Raw genomic sequence first — 16,528 nt, forward strand, 5'->3', positions numbered from 1 at the left:
AATGATATGCTGATGTGTTACAATTAGATTCCCAACATCCAATGGCAGGAAATGCGGTCCACCATTGGCATGCAGAGCGGACAATTGCAAACTGGTTTCACAATGTTGTGAAACTGATTTTTGGCCTCCTCGCCATATAGTCTGCTCACACCACCTGATGCCGGCGGGCATGGAAAATCCTGGCCAAGGACACTAGCTCAATGCTTACAGGTAAGACAACAGAGAGGCAGCACACGTATAAAGAACTGGAATATGGGACAACAATGGAACATGAAGGAACACCTGATGGAACCTGGGTAGGTCTGGACCTGGGAAGTGAAATCTTTCTGAGAGGTGCTGGCCATTTTAGGGAAGGTAGTGATGGAACCAGGGAGAAGAACTTGAGGAATTACATCAAAAGCCACCAAGAGAGCTAAGGGGTTAGGATAATGCACTATGGTTGCAGCCATAGAGGATTAAATGGGTGATTTTACAAGTCTGGTCTTGGTACATAACATAAGTATAAACAGAATCTTGCATGTAGAAGTATCCCAATACTTACATTTAAATTGATTGGTAAACTTGTTGAGTGGAATTTTCAATTAATAAGACTAAGTGCAGTGACGGGCGGTTTCGACAGTGCCCACCCTGCTGGCTGGAAAGGCAGGAACTCGCCATGCTTGGAGGGTCATTAATTATGCGAAGGCACGTAGCAGTCTGAATCGCCTGGCAGGTTGGGAGCTGATATTTCTGCCCGCCGTCAGCTGCCGCTTTCGAAGGTCCGGGCATCATATTTAAAGGTCAGTTCAACACACAATCTCACTCTGTCCAGCCCACCAGAGATGTCTGGCAGCCAGAAGAGGAAGGCCGAGAGCCTGAAGAAGAAGGCAGCACGCTGCTTCACCCACCAGGCCTTGATCAGATGGGTGCAGGTGCAAAGGCACATGCTCTATCCCAGGGATGGCTGCAGGAAGCAAGCAGCCTCACCCGTCTGGTCTGGGAGGCCGTCATGGAGCAGGTCAGCACAGCTGACAACTGCGCCCAAAATGCCACTCAGTGCAGGAAGAGGATGAATGATCTCACCTGCTCTGCCAGGGTAAGTCATTCTTCAACTCCCTCCATTATCAAACTCTCATCAAGGCATCACACTCTCAAATGGCTACTCTCTTCAGGGATCTCACACAACCAGCAGCAGGGGACACATATCAACACTCATTCTCTCACCAAAACTTTCACATCACCATCATCCCATCTGTCATGTTGCTCACACTCCATCCTCTGGCCTTTCTGGGGAGGGTTCACCACACACAGGGGACATGCATCTCACCCAATCTCTGCTCCATCCCCTCTCATCACGTGCCTTTCTTTCTTCTTCATACAGACCAAGTTGGCACACAACAGAAGTAAGAGATCACAGACTGGGGGAGGGATGGCTGACATCATTGCCCTCACTGAGCTTGAGGAGGCTGCAGCCGAGCAGGCTGGGGAGGACAGGGTTTGCTCCTGTGTGGAAGGGGAGATTGGCCTCTCCCACCAACCCAGTGTGAATCACAGCTCTTTCACTTCATCAGATCCTGACATTCATAGTGAGTCACACACAGTCTTATCTAGCTCATGCTCATTAAGTGAAACTCTATTTTCTCTTTTCTAGGCACCAGCAGATCAAGGCCCCCAAGCCAGTCCAGCACCAGTGTGAACCCACGGACTGCATCCAAAGATGATGCTCCGGAAGAACTGTCACGGTGCTCACACACACGGTCCACCAGCTCAGAGAGACACACGTCGGTGGGGCACAGCTGCAGATTAGGCTCAGGCTCATTTTTTGGGGAACACCTCACTGACACGTCCCCACAGCAGTTGGAGGCAGGGATAGCCCAGGTCTCCAACACTCAGAGGGCTGCTGGAGACCAGCCACCCACCTAGTCCAAGTCAGATGATGAGCCTCTGGAAGCAGCCACCAAATCAATGCTGGAGATCTAACAACAGGTGGCGGAACATCAGGCAGAGATTCGACAGTCACTTAGCAGACTAGAGCAAACGATGGAGGAGTCCAGCCGCGTTCTGTCTGATGTCATGGCTCTGACGTGAGAGCATCTTGAGGTCACCATGGGAAGGCTGGTGACCACCATGGAGACCTTGGTCCAGCAGGTGTTGCTGGGTTTGTGCTTGGTCCTGCACTCCATGGTCACACACCCTGGTGGGCACCATCAGCATGTAGGCAACATGGGGACAAGGCACCTCGACCTCCCTCCGGGTGCATCATCTCCTGCAGGAGTCAGGGCGGCGCCCTCAGGCACTCACAGGGAGGATGAGTGCCAACCAGACACCCCGGGGAACTCCTCTGAGGACACTCAAGGATGTGGGGCCGCTCACAGGCCCCTCTCCCTGTGGCCTGGCCCGGTCCAGCTTCTCAGGCCGCTGAGGGTACTTCTGCCCGTAAGCAGATGACCCTTATCAGGCCGGAGCCCTCCAGGCCTCGGACCACCAGAGGATGTCCGCCAAGGTTATTATCACAGACTTTAGGAAGTAACAGTCAGCAGGCCGCACCCATCTCTGCTGCGGATGTCAGGGCTACACCCAGGCGTAGCGGTAGGGTTAGGGAAGTTAAGAAAAACTGATGTCACTTTTGGGTCACAGGTGGGCTAGACATGTAAAGAAATTGCACGTTTGTGAATACATTTGATGGTTGCGTGAATGTTCTTAGCAACTGAAGACGTGATTTTGTACTTTGGAATTCTCTTAATTTGTGGTTTTGCCTTTCTCCCACTCAGTGATAGTGTCCCACTGTGAGAGTAATATTCCTGTTATGTCAACCTCAGTTGAACTAGTCTCTGCACCTTTGTGTGATGTCAGGGAGATGTGTTTAAGTCTTTACTGGAAATGTGTAAAGTAAGTGTTTCCAACCCTTCTTCCTCAAGGAACACCATTGAGTGAGGGCAGCTCATCAGCATTGATACTCTAACAGCATTTGTGTCTCCTCAGTGGCAATGGCAGAAGAAAAGACATGCACAGCAGGAGGAGATCCCTCGGCATGTCCACATCTCAGTCACAGCAATGATTGCATCATTAGACAGCAGCGAAAGCTTCAAGTCTTCTCTCACAGTGCTCTTATTCGTAAGTGGACTCTCAGTTCCTAGAGTAAGCTGACTCACAGGCCCCCATGGACCAAAGCAACGATCATGGCCTGGCAATTCATGAGATCAGAATGTGAAGTCTGAATGTGGGACTTGTTCTCACTGCAAGTGGGTGGACATTTTCTGTATTGAAAGAAAATGGCATTGAGGTCTAGGAGAGATGTAGCCATATTCCCTCACTTAACTTTACTCTTCCTGGAACCTATCAACAAGTAACGTATCCCGGGAACGTCTCCCACGTCTTCCTTCCTCCGTGGCGTGATCGCACTCATACTGACCCTCAGCAGCCTCCTGGGGTTCCTGGGTCTCCAGATCTTCATCCTCCAATGAGCTCTCAACCTCCTCTAGTTCATCCACTGGCAGAGGCTCACCTCTTTACATTGCCAGATTGTGAAGGGCGCAACACACTGCGATGATGCGGGAAACCCTGTCAGGAGTCGATTGTAGTGAGCCACCTGAGCTGTCCAAGCATCTGAAACACATCTTCAGAAGCCCTATGGTCTGCTCTATGAGGGAGTGTGTGGAGCTGTTGTACCTCTCCTCGGAACGACTCTGAGGGTGACACGCTGGTGTCATCAGTCAGGTTATTCAGTGGGTACCCCTTATCTCTGCAGACGTAATGGCCCCACGAAAATCTCAGGCACCTGGGAATGACTCAGGATGTAGGAGTCATGGCAATTCCCAGGGTACCGTGAACAAACGGGCAGGATGTGCTTCCGGTGATCACACATCAGTTGTACATTGATGGAACGATAGCCCCTATGGCTTATAAACAGTAGGGTCTGCTGCCATTGAGCCCGTATAGCCACATGGGTGCAGTCTATTGCACCCTGCACTCTAGGAAAGCCTGAGGTGGCGGCAGAGCCAGTGACTCTCAGAGCCTGGCTATCTTCGTACAGAGCAAACCTGACACAATGATGGGCCTTCCTGTAAAAGGCATCTGTGACCTCCTTTATGCATCAATGTGTTGTGGACTGGGAGATGCTGCACAGGTCCCCTGTCGATCCTTGGAAAGAACCAGAGGCCAAGAAATTGAGTGCCGCGGTTGCCTTCAAAGCCACTGGCAGGGGATACACTCCAACTCCACACTGCATCAGGTTTTCACAAAGAATATAGCATTCATGAAGAATGTGGACAAGCGCAGATGTGTGCGGCATTGCCTCTCACTCATTTGTAAATAGGAGACTCTACTACAATAAACCCTAGGTCTGGCGAGTCACCCCGGTTGTCTGCGTCTCACTTCCTGACCCTCCTGTTCATGCTCTGGCTCCACCTGACCATGTCCTTCCGGCTGAAACTGCACTCGGAGTCGCCTCTCCCTCCTTCACCTCCTCCGTTGCATTAGGACCCTGTCAAAGGCAGCATTGAGCCCTGGATCCATATCTGCTTTTGCCTTCTCTCTGAAAGGGAACATTGAAGACATTAATGATTCAAGGGGCAAGAAAGTGAAGCTCAGAAGATGACATGTTTGGAAACTTTAAGAGTCCATAGTTTTTGCTGCCCTATTTGGATGGTGGCTGATGCCGCCTTGTCCCTGAGACACTAGCACACACATCAGTGTGACCAAGATGGCATCACAGATATGCAACATCTTGAGCCCTGTGTGGAATACTAAAGTTTCAGTGAGATGTGTGACCCAAATTCGCTTTGTGCCCCAATCTCCTATGTCACATATTAATGACCAATCAGTTGCTCATGGTCAATGAGTGGATGCCCTTTGGCCCATTAGGAGTGTCAATTCTGGTGATCACGTGACAGGCCTTCATTGATGAAATGCCATATATGACACAGCTGTGACTCCTTCACTGTTGCCTGCATTCCCAAATTCTACGTCCCTATCTGTTACTCTTGAGATGCAGCGACTGTGATGTGAAGCCACTGAGTTCTGAATAGCCCTTTAACAGTGCTAATGAAGCCATTGGCCTTCAGTGACTTACATCGCAAGGAGGTCTTTCTGCTTTCCTTCTAAGCAGACCCCTGCTCACTCCTGTGGCAACAAGAGGTTAGAGGGCAACCCCAGAAAGACCTCCATCATGTCCACCCTTCCCCCTCACTGCCATTTCACAGCCTTCCCTTCCCATTGACCCCCTTGAGTTCACCTTTCCTACTCACTGCCATTCTACAGCCTTCCCTCCCTGTTGCCCCCCCTCGTGTTTGTCAACCCCACATTCGCTTCACATCCCACCCCTCATTGAAGTGTTTCTGAAAGTGGAAGCCTCATGAGTACCACAACACAGTGGTGTTCCTCAGGACAATGTAGGCAAAGAGCAGGAGCAGACCAACCCTCCAGCCCCATTAGAGTGGCGTTCATCACAACAAGTCGGGCGCAGTGCCATGGCAGGTAGGCTATATATGTTCCACTCACCTTCAAGTTACCAGCAAACTGAGGTCCGACTTGTGCATGTTACCCCTTTTCAAATGGGTTTGAGGCTGACATAGTTACCTGCTGGCATGACGCAAGATTGGAAGATGTGACAAGATTCCAGCAAGCAGCTGTTTTAATGAGCATTCATGAGATGTTAATGAATGCAAACTGTGTTCACGCCATTAGGCAGCGGGATGATTGACCCGCCATAGTCCCACCATCGGGAGAATTGCATGCAGTTTATATGCCAGCGGATGCCCAACTTTTTGCCTGCCACTGAATTCTCCACTCCTGCCCGCCACAAAACCCGCCACAGGCGGAATGGGAAAATTCCACCTGTTGTTTGTGACTTACAATGCCGTGGGACTATTTTAAGAAAATTGGAACAGAAGGGGTGAAGCTGGTCATTCAGCCCTGAAGTCTGTTCCGTCCTTCATTTAGGTGGTGGCTGATTAACACTCCAACTCCATTTACCTACCTTATTTCTGCATCCTTTGACATCTTTACTGAGTAACAATCCAATCATTCTTGCAGTATTAGGATCTGGTACATCCAGGGTTAATGTGGGACTGAGAACAGTACCGCGCACACAAGTGATGTAAGAAGGCACATGACCCAGAGCCAGAGTCAGTCTAGAGATGGACAGAGATGGGTAAATACTTAGGATGGAGTCAGCTCCATACCTGTATGTTCTACTGTAATTATGTATATATAGTTATGAGTTGTTAATAAAGTCTTGCTATTAATATACTCAAGAGTACAGAGCCTACTTCATTGTGTCCGAAGCAGTATTCTTCAGTTCTCAGTGTAGAAATTTCCAATTATCTCAGCGTCCTCAGTCTCTGTGTGAAAAAAATGCTTCCTAAAAAGTGTTTCCTAAGTTCACTACTAAATGGCCTGGCAATAATTCGAAGATTATGGCCATTTGTTCTTGATTGTCCCACCAGAGGAAATAGTTTGTTATATCTTGTGGTTCCATAGAACCGTAGAACCATAGAAAAGTTACAATGCAGAATGAGGCCATTCAGCCCATCATGCCAAAAAAGAGAAAAAAAAATAGCCGCTCATTTTAATCCCACTTTCCAGCACCTGGTCAGTAGCCTTGCAGGTTACAGCACTTCAGATTCAGATCCAGGTACCTTTTAAATGAGTTGAGTGTTTCAGCCTCAATCACCAACTTATGCAATGAATTCCAGAACCTCTGGGTGAAAATGTTTCTCCTCATGTCCCCTCTAATCTTTCTATCAATCATCTTAAATCTATGCCCCTTGGTAATTGACCCCTCAGCTAGAGGAAACAAGTCTTCCCTGTCTACCCTATCTAGGCCCTCATAGTTTTGTCAATTAGGTCTCCCCTTAGCCTCCTCTGTTTTAAGGAAAACAGCCCTAGCCTATCCAATCTCTCCTCATAGCTACAATTTTCAAGCCCTGGCATCATTCTTGTAAATCTCTTCTGCACTCTCTGCAGAGCAATTATGTCCTTCCTGTAATCTGGTGACCAGAATTGTACACAAAATGCCACCTGTGGTCTAACCAGCGTTTTATACAGTTCCACTATTACATCCCTACTTTTGTATTCAATATTTCACCCAATAAAGGAAGGCATTCCATATGCTTTCTTGACCACCTTGTCCAGCAGGCCTGCCATCTTCAAGGACCTGTGGACATGGACCGCAAGGTCTCTCACTTCCTCAATCCCTCTCAATAACTTCCCATTTATGGAGTATTCCCTTGCTTTGTTTGCCCTCCTCAAGTGCATTACCTCACACTTTTCCCAGAAATTTGAAATAATTATATTATCACACTTTTAAACTCAAGCAGTGAATGACAGGCCTGTTGGCCTAAACTCAGTAGTAGGGAAAATGCTAGAGTCTATTATAAAGGCTGTGATAACAGGGCACTTAGAAAATATCAACGGGATTAGACAAAGTCAACATGGATTTATGAAAGGAGAATCATGTTTGACAAACCTACTGAAGTTCTTTGAGGATGTAACAAGCAGAATAGATAAGGGAGAACCAGTGGATGTGGTGTATTTAGATTTTCAGGAAGCTTTTGATAAAGTCCCACATAAGAGGTTAGTGTGTAAAATTAAAGCACATGGGATTGAGGAGGGTGTTAAGAGGCTTCAAGGTGATTTAGACTGGTTAAATAAGTGGGCAAATATATGGCAGATGCAGTATAATGTGAATAAGCGTGAACTTATCCACTTTGGTAGAAAAAAACAAAATGACAGTGTTATTTAAATGGTGTTGGATTGGGAAATGATGATGTACAAAGGGTATCCTTGTACATTAATCACTGAAAGCAAGTATGCAGATGCAGCAAGCAGTTAAGAAGGCTAATGGCATATTGGCCTTTATTGCGAGAGGACTTGAGTACAGAAGCAAAGGATGTCTTTCTGCAGCTGTACAGGGCCTTGGCAAGACCACACCTGGAGTATTGTGTGCAGTTTTGGTCTCCTTACCTAAGAAAGGGTATACTTGCCATAGAGGGAGTGCAGCAAAGGTTCACCAGACTGATTCCTGGGATGGCAGGATTGTCATATGAGGAGAGATTGGGCCGACTAGGCCTGTATTCACTGGAGTTTAGAAGAATGAGAGGAGATCTCATTGAAACATATACAATTCTGACAGGGGTGGGCAGAGTGGATGCAGGGATGATATTTCCTCTGGCTGGGGGATCTTGAACAAGGCTCACAAGCTCAGGATACGGAATAGACCATTTAGGACTGATATGAGGAGAAACTTCTTCACTCAGAGGGTAGCAAACTTATGGAATTCTCTACCACAGAAGGATGTGGAGGCCAAGTTAAATATACTTAACAAGGAAATAGATAGATTTCTGGACTCTAAAGTTGTCAAGTGGTATGGGGAGAGACAGGAGTGTGGCATTGAGATAGAAGATTAGCCATGATCATATTGAATGGTGGAGCAGGCTCGAAGGGTCGAATGACCTACTCCTGCTTCTATTTTCTATGTTTCTAAATGCTGGAGCTTCATCGATATATCTCTCAGATCACACAATGTGCTGCAGGCTGATACGCTGTTGCTCAGTACACTGGCTGCAGCGAAGTCATGAGTGATGTGGCATTCTGCATATATATGTATACATGCACATAATGATATATTCCTAACTCTTTTCAAATAATATAACAATATAAAATAATAAAATAATACAACAATATAACAATATAAAATAGCATCTCTACCTAGTTGAACCATTTTAACATTTTAAACACTTCACTTAGATTGTCCCTCAACCCTCTAAACTCAAGGGAATGTATACAGATCTCACTTTCATCCACTCACTGTCATGGTACCTGAACAAGGCTTTATTTTGCTGCAAAGGCTTAATTAAGCAATGTACAGGCTCCGATAAAAATCTCTGCAATTAGCAAACCCGAATTCAGAACTTTCTGAAGAGGACAAATGGTTTCTATAAATGTCCTAACAAAGCAATAAATATTGTTCAGGTTTCTTGTGGCCACTATGGATTCTGTTAGTTTTCAAAATTATACTCATTTTGAAACTTACACAATTTTCCATGACAGCAAGTTAATCTGCTGGAACTAACTATAATTACAGGCAACGTGCCCGTGGGTCCATAGTACATCAGAACTCTAGAATTTTAGGGATTTCTTTAAAATTAATAGAAATGGTGAAAATTCTGTAATGGGATGCTTGCCGAAGCCCCTGGATCAAATTCGGATGGCAAGAGCAAACACAAGCATAGAATCAGAGAAATAGAGGTGGTCATAGCACAGAAAGTGACCATTCGGTCTGTTGACTCTGTGCTGGCTCTCTGCAAGAGAAATTTACCCCTCAAGCCCTCTCAAACCTTTCCCCACATAGCCCTACATATTTTTCTCTTCAGGTGCTTTTCCAAATCTCTTTTGAAAGTCACGATTGAATCCACCACCATAATCTATTCAGGAAGTGGATTCCAGATCCTAACCTTTCTCTGCATAAAACAGTTTTTTTTTCCCCAGGTTGCTTTTGATTCTTTTGCCATTCACCTTAAATTGGTGTCCTTTGGTTCTTGACCCTTGGTCAATGGGATCAATTTCTTTCTATCTACTCTATCCAGACCTCTCGCGATTTTGAACATGTCTATCAAATCTTTTCTCATCCTTCTTTTCTCTGAGGAAAACAATCCAGCTTCTCTAATCTAACCATGTAGCTGAAGTTCCTCATCTCTATTTTCTGCATCCTCTCTAAAGCCTTCAAATCCTTTCTAAAATGCAGTGCCTAGAATTGGACACAACACTTCAGGTGAGGCCAAATCACTGTTTTATAAATGTTAAAAATAACTTGCTTGATTTTGTACTCTACGCTCTATTTATAAATGTCTTTTTAACCATTTTCCCAATCTACTCTGGCACCTTCAAAGATTTATGTACATATGTGTTCAGGTCTCTCTGTTCCTGAATCTCCTTTAAAATTGTACCCTTTAGATTATATTACCTCTCCTCAATCCTTCTACCAAAATGTATCACTTCATACTGCTCTGCTTTACATCTCATCTGCCATGTGTTTGCTCATTTCATCATTGTGTTATAATGGGTAAGTGGTATTGGGGCATCAAACAACTAGTGACAACAATGCCAGTGCTAAAGTACTATAATGTCAATGATGAAATTGCCTTGCATTGTGATGCCACTGAGACAAGTCTTGGGGCAACCCTAATGTAGCAAGGACAACCAGTCGCATTTACATCCAGTGCATTAACACAAACCAAAAGGCACTATGCTCAGAGAGAAAGGGTGCCTAGCTATTATTTTTGCTTGTGAGCATTTTCATCAATACCTGCCTGGGAGGGACAAAATAACAGTGGAGTCCGACCACAAGCCACTTCAAAGCATTTTTCTCAAACCGCTACTATCTGCTCCAAAGCGCCTGCAAAGAATGTTACTTTGTTTACAGAGATATCATCTGAACCTGACATTCAAGCAAGGGAAACAGATGATTCACATGCTGTTGAGAGCAGCACTCTCCATAAAGAAAGTTGAGGATTCTACAACAGAATGTGAAATCTTCCAGATTCAACAGGAAGCAGCAGCTCGACATGCCCTGGAAGTCATCAACCCAGCAGAGATATTGAATCTGACAGACAAGAGCCTTGCTCAAATCAAGCAAACTACCCAACAAGTTGTAACTCTCCAAGTGCTGCAAGAAGTGATGATGAAAGGATGGCCTGAGAGCGTCACGGAGATACCAGTGATCACAATAGCATATTGGGCATACCAACATGAATAGATAGTCCTAGATGGCATCTTGTGCAAAGGAATTAGAGTCATCTTCCCTAAGGAGATGAGAGAAGAGATGCTGAAGTGCATCCATGCAAACCATCAAGGAATTAATTGAGTCTAAGAAAGACAAAAGAGGTACTCCACTGGCCAAACATGAGCAATGAAATTGGGAGTAGACCTCTTCACTATAGCAGCAACTGATTATCTTGTCAATGTAGACTAATATTCTGACTGCTGGGAGTTAAACTAGCTGACTTCAACGACGACAGGAAAGATAGTAGAATGCCTGAAAACCCATTTAGTCAGTACAGCATTCCAGGCATTGTGATGAATGACAATGGCCCTCAGTTCATGAGTGAAGAGTTCAGCCACTTCACAAACGATTGAGAAATTCAACACTATACATCATCTCCACACTATGGGAAAGCTGAGGCAGCATTGAAAATTGCCAAAAGAATCATCAAGAAATCAAGCAAATCTAGCACAGATGTATGCAAGGCAATTCTAGGAGTGGAGAAACACGCCAACTGAAGGCAGGGAAAGTAGTCCAATCCAATGACTAATGTCATGTCACACCTAAACTACTGTTCCAATAGCAAAAGAGGTACTGAAGCTTGAAGTAGTAACAGGTGTGAGTGAAAGAATCGAGGTAAAATGGCAGAAAACCAGATTTCATTTTTGACAAGACTGCCAAACCATTGCCAGAGTTGAGCATTGGATAGCTCATCAGGGTACAAACCTTCAATGCTCTTAACAGTAGTCAGCCCACAGGACATGCACAGAGTAGTTGTCACCTCAATCGTACACGGTGGAAGTGAAAGGCCAAATATACCGAAGCAACCGCAGGCACATACAAACAACTAGAAAAGCTGTTCCTTCCCTGTAGGCAGCTGGTCAGGAAGATGGGATCTCATCAGCTGCACAGCGTACAGAAAAACCATCACTCCCAGAGGTCCACCAGTACCAAACAATGGAAATAGAACAACAACAGTAACCACAAGTGCCAAAGGAAGTACAATCCCTGGAGAAGGAACATCATCCAGACAAACAGCCAATGACAATACACATGCATACCATTAAGTGACCTGCACCATTTAACAACTATGTGTGCAATGCATGTGCAAAAACTAATGAGAATAATGAACTGTTTGTTAATGCATGGGAACAGTTGTGGCATAGTGGGTAACTTGGATAACTCACAGTTACACATGATAGTACATACAAAGTTGTCTGGTGTTCATTATGGAAAGGAGGATGTTTGGGTTTTAAAATGCAATCATTACTAAGTGTCCTACTTGGCTTGCCATAGTCATGTGACCTCTGCCATGAGGGAATGTCTGGGGGCAGCTATGTTGCATTCAGTTCAATAAAGACACCACACTAGAAAGACTGTAGTCGTTGAGCTCATAGCAATCAGTCTGTCTCTGTCCTCTTGAAGTTTATCACTATTCTCCTCACAGTTCACTATCATTCCAGGTTTTGTGTCAACTGCAACTTTCCCAAAATCTAGTGAACAGACAGTCTAATTTCAAAAACAAAGCTGAATATGGAGTGGCATCATTCCACTGTGCGAGACAGTTACACATAATGAATTGTCATCTTAATCAGTTGTAAATCTTGATGCATTTGGTGATATTGTAAATGCATCCAGGACAATTCCCTCGGTCTATTATTTTTAACAAAAATGGAAGACAATTCTTTGGGACCAAGGACCAGACAAAGTTAAACACAAACAACTTGACAACAACGGGAGAGAAAATAATGTGCCTTTATATAGCACCTTTATATAGCCCAGGGTATTCCAATGTGTGTTACTGCTGATTAAGTACTTTTGAAGTGTAGTCACTATTGTAATTCAGTTAATGTCAGCCTTTTTGCTTGACTAGTTTGTGGGACAGCTCTTCTGCATAAGATAAATATATTTTGTTGAGTGATTTGCATTGATTTCAAAGGGTGTTTGACCATGTGAACCATGAGGTTTGTGCCAGCAGCTTTCCAATTTGGCAGTGTCAGTAAAGGTCCCTCGTATATTTTAATTGTTGTACGATGGCTCCACTAAGGTGGATCCCATTGGAAACCAGTCTCTAATATTGTCTAGAAATCTTTAACACAGTTAAGGCCAAAAGGATAAACTTGCCCACTATAGGTAGTTGGAACATCAGTTCTGTCAGAAGTTGACTTAAGCGAGTTTTTATTTTTGTCTTTGCAGACAGTTACAATGTCCTAACATTAAAATTCGTGTGAGTATTTCAGGGTTTTTTTGTTGATCTTGTAGCTGTGCCCAGGTTTACTTTCTGCAATTTCAGATACAGCAAAATTACAAACTCTCTTTGTGAAGCTGCATTTTAAAGAGGCAGTTATGATCTTGGACAATGGGTATGGAATGGATATTCTCAACTCAGCTGCCTGTTATAAATCTCTCCCCATTTTCAATGAAAACAAGAGGAATGAAAACCCAGAGAGGTGTATAGCCCCAAATTATTGTTATTTCATTTTCTTTCCTGCAAGATTGGAACACACAAACCCCATCCTGTGGAATAGGAAAGTGCCAGTAAACATGGGAAGGTAGCATCAGGCACAAGCTGAACATGGGGATGGTAACTTGGTGGTAATGTTACTGGACTAAGTAAACCAGAGCACCAGGCTAATGCCCTAGAGTCATGAATTCATATTCCACCGTCACAGGCGGGGAAATGTAAATTGAATTAATTAATAAAATCTGGAATGAAATGCTCGTCTCATTAATAGTGATCAGGAAACTACTGGATTATCATAAAAAAACCATCTGAACGCTAATGACTGTCAGGGAAGGGAATCTGCTGTCCTCACTCTGTTTGCGTGTGCTTGACTCTTAACTGTCCTTTGCCAATAGCACAGCCATTCATTGTATCAAACCATGACAGACAATTTGAGTGAGTAAAGCCGGATGGACCACCTGGCACCAACCCTGAAATGATAAAGGCACACCCTGCCCAGTTGACTCTGCAAAGTCCTCTCATTAACATGTTCCAAAATTGGGGGAGCTGTCGCACAGACAAGTCAAGCTAACAGGCTGACATTCACTGAATTATGCCTTGCAGTTAATGTTCCACACTCTCCCATCAACATCCCTAGGTATGTCCTGTCCCACCTGTGGGACAGACCCACCAGAGTTGGCGACAACACAGTGGCATATGGTCAGGAGATTACGGCCCTGGGAGTCCTCTACATTGAGCAGAGACCCCATGAAGCCTCATGGCATCAAGTCAAACAGGGGCAAGGAAATCTGAAGACAAATGTACATCCCTTACAGTTTGTAATGGGAGAATTTGTAATAGAAAACAAAGAGAAGGCAGAGCAATTAAACAATGACTTTAGTTCTGTCTTCACGGAAGAAGACCCAAATAACTTCCCAGAAATACTAGGGAACCAAGGGTCTAGTGAGAAGGAGAAATTGAAGGAAATTAGTATTACTAAAACAATAGTGCTGTAGAAATTAATGGAACTGAAATCCAATAGACCCCAAAGGCTCAATAATCTACATCCCAAGGTACTAAAGGAGGTGGCCATGGAAATAGTGGATACATTGGTTGTCTTCTTCCAAAATTCAGTAGATTCTGGAACAGTCCTGGCAGATCGGAGGGTGGCAAATGTAACTCATCTAAAAAGAGGGAGGGAAAAACAAGGAATTACAGATCAGTTAGCCTAACCTCAGTAGTAGAGGAAATGCTAGAGTCCATTATAAATATCAATGGGACTAGACAAAGTCAACATGGATTTATGAAAGAGAAATCATGTTTGACAAACCTACTGGAGTTCTTTCAGGATGTAACTAGCAGAATAGATAAGGGTGAACCAGTGGATGTGGTGTATTTGGATTTTCAGAAAGCTTTTGATAAAGTCCCACATAAGAGGTTAACATGTAAAATCAAAGTACATGGGATTGGGGGTATTTTATTGGCATGGTTTGAGAATTGGTTAGCAGACAGGAAGCAGAGAGTAGGAATAAATGGGTCTTTTTTGGAATGGCAGGTGGTGACTAGTGGGGTACCACAGGGATCAATGCTGGTCCCCAGTTATTCACAATATATATCAATGATTTGGATGAGGGAGCCAAGTGTAATATTTCCAAACAAAAACAGAAAAAGATGGAAAAATTCAGCAGGTCTAACAGCATCTGTGTAGAGAAAAACAGAGTTAACATTTCGAGTCTGTATGACTCTTTGGGCTTGAAACATTAACTCTGTTTTTCTCTCCACAGATGCTGTTAGATCTGCTGAATTTTTCCAGCATTTTCTGTTTTTGTTTCAGATTTCCAGCATCCGCAGTATTCTGATTTTATCTTCATGTAACATTTCCAAGTTTGCTGATGACACAAAACTTGGTGGGAATGTGAGTGGTGAGGACAGTGTAAAGAGGCTTCAAGGGGATTTAGATAAGTTGAGTGAATGGGCAAATAAATGGCAGATGCAGTATAATGTGGATAAGTGTGAAGTTATCCAGTTTGGTAGGAAAAACAGAATGGCAGAGTGTTATTTAAATGGTGATATATTGGGAAATGTTGATGTACAAAGGGACCTGGGTGTCCTTGTACACTAATCACTGAAAGTAAGTATGCAGGTGCAGCAAGCAGTTAAGAAGGCTAATGGTATGTTGGCCTTTATTGCGAGAGGACTTGAGTACAGAGCAAGAATGTTTTACTGCAGCTGTACAGGGCCTTGGTGAGACCACACCTGGTGTACTGTATGCAGTTTTGGTCTCCTTACCTAAGAAAGGATATACTTGCCATAGAGGGAGTGCAGCGAATGTTCACCAGACTGATTCCTGGGATGGCAGGGTTGTCATATGTGGAGAGATTGGGCTGACTAGGCCTGTGTTCACTGGAGTTTAGAAGAATGAGAGGAGATCTCATTGAAACATATACAATTCTGACAGGGATGGGTAGAGTGGATGCGGGGATAATACTTCCTCTGGCTGGGGGGTCCAGAACAAGGCTCACAGTCTCAGGATATGGGGTAGACCATTTAGGACTGAGATGAGGAGAAACTTCTTCACTCAGAGGGTGATGAACCCATGGAATTCTCTGCCACAGTGGGATGTGGAGGCTAAGTCACTAATATATTTAAGAAGGAAATAGATGGATTTTTGGACTCTAAAGGTGTCAAGTGGTACAGGGAGAGCACAGGAGTATGGCCTTGAGATAGAGGATCAGCCATAATCATATTGAATGGCAGAGAAGGCTCGAAGGGCCGAGTGACCTACTGCTACTCCAATTTCTATGTTTTACCATCCTCCCCCAGCTGATGAATCAATACACCTCCTCCAAGTTGAACACCACTTAGAAGCATTGAGGGCAAGGGCAGAGAGTGTACTCTGGGTTGGGGACTTAAATGTCCATCACCAAGTCTGGCTCCATAGAACAGTTAATGACTGGAATGACATTGCTGCCAGACTGGGTCTGCAGCAGGTGGTGAGGGAAAAATCTACTTGACCTCGTCCTCACCAATGCATCTGTCCATGACAGCATTGGTAAGAGAGACCACTGCAAAGACCTTGTGGAGACTAAGTCCCATCTTCACACAGAAGACCCTCCATCATGCAGTGTGGCACTACCACCATGCTAAATGGGATAGATTCAGGTCTATGTAACAGATGGGATAGAGGCATATCTAACAGCTCAAAACTAGATTATAGTGAGGCATTGTGGGCAATAAGGAGTAGCAAAATTATATTCAACCACAATCGGTAACCTCTTGGCCTAGCATATCCCTCAATCTACCATTACCATTAAGCCCTGGTTGAATGAGGAACATAAAACAGC

The sequence above is a fragment of the Carcharodon carcharias genome, chromosome 2, assembly GCF_017639515.1.
Source record: "Carcharodon carcharias isolate sCarCar2 chromosome 2, sCarCar2.pri, whole genome shotgun sequence".
NCBI lineage: Eukaryota > Metazoa > Chordata > Chondrichthyes > Lamniformes > Lamnidae > Carcharodon > Carcharodon carcharias.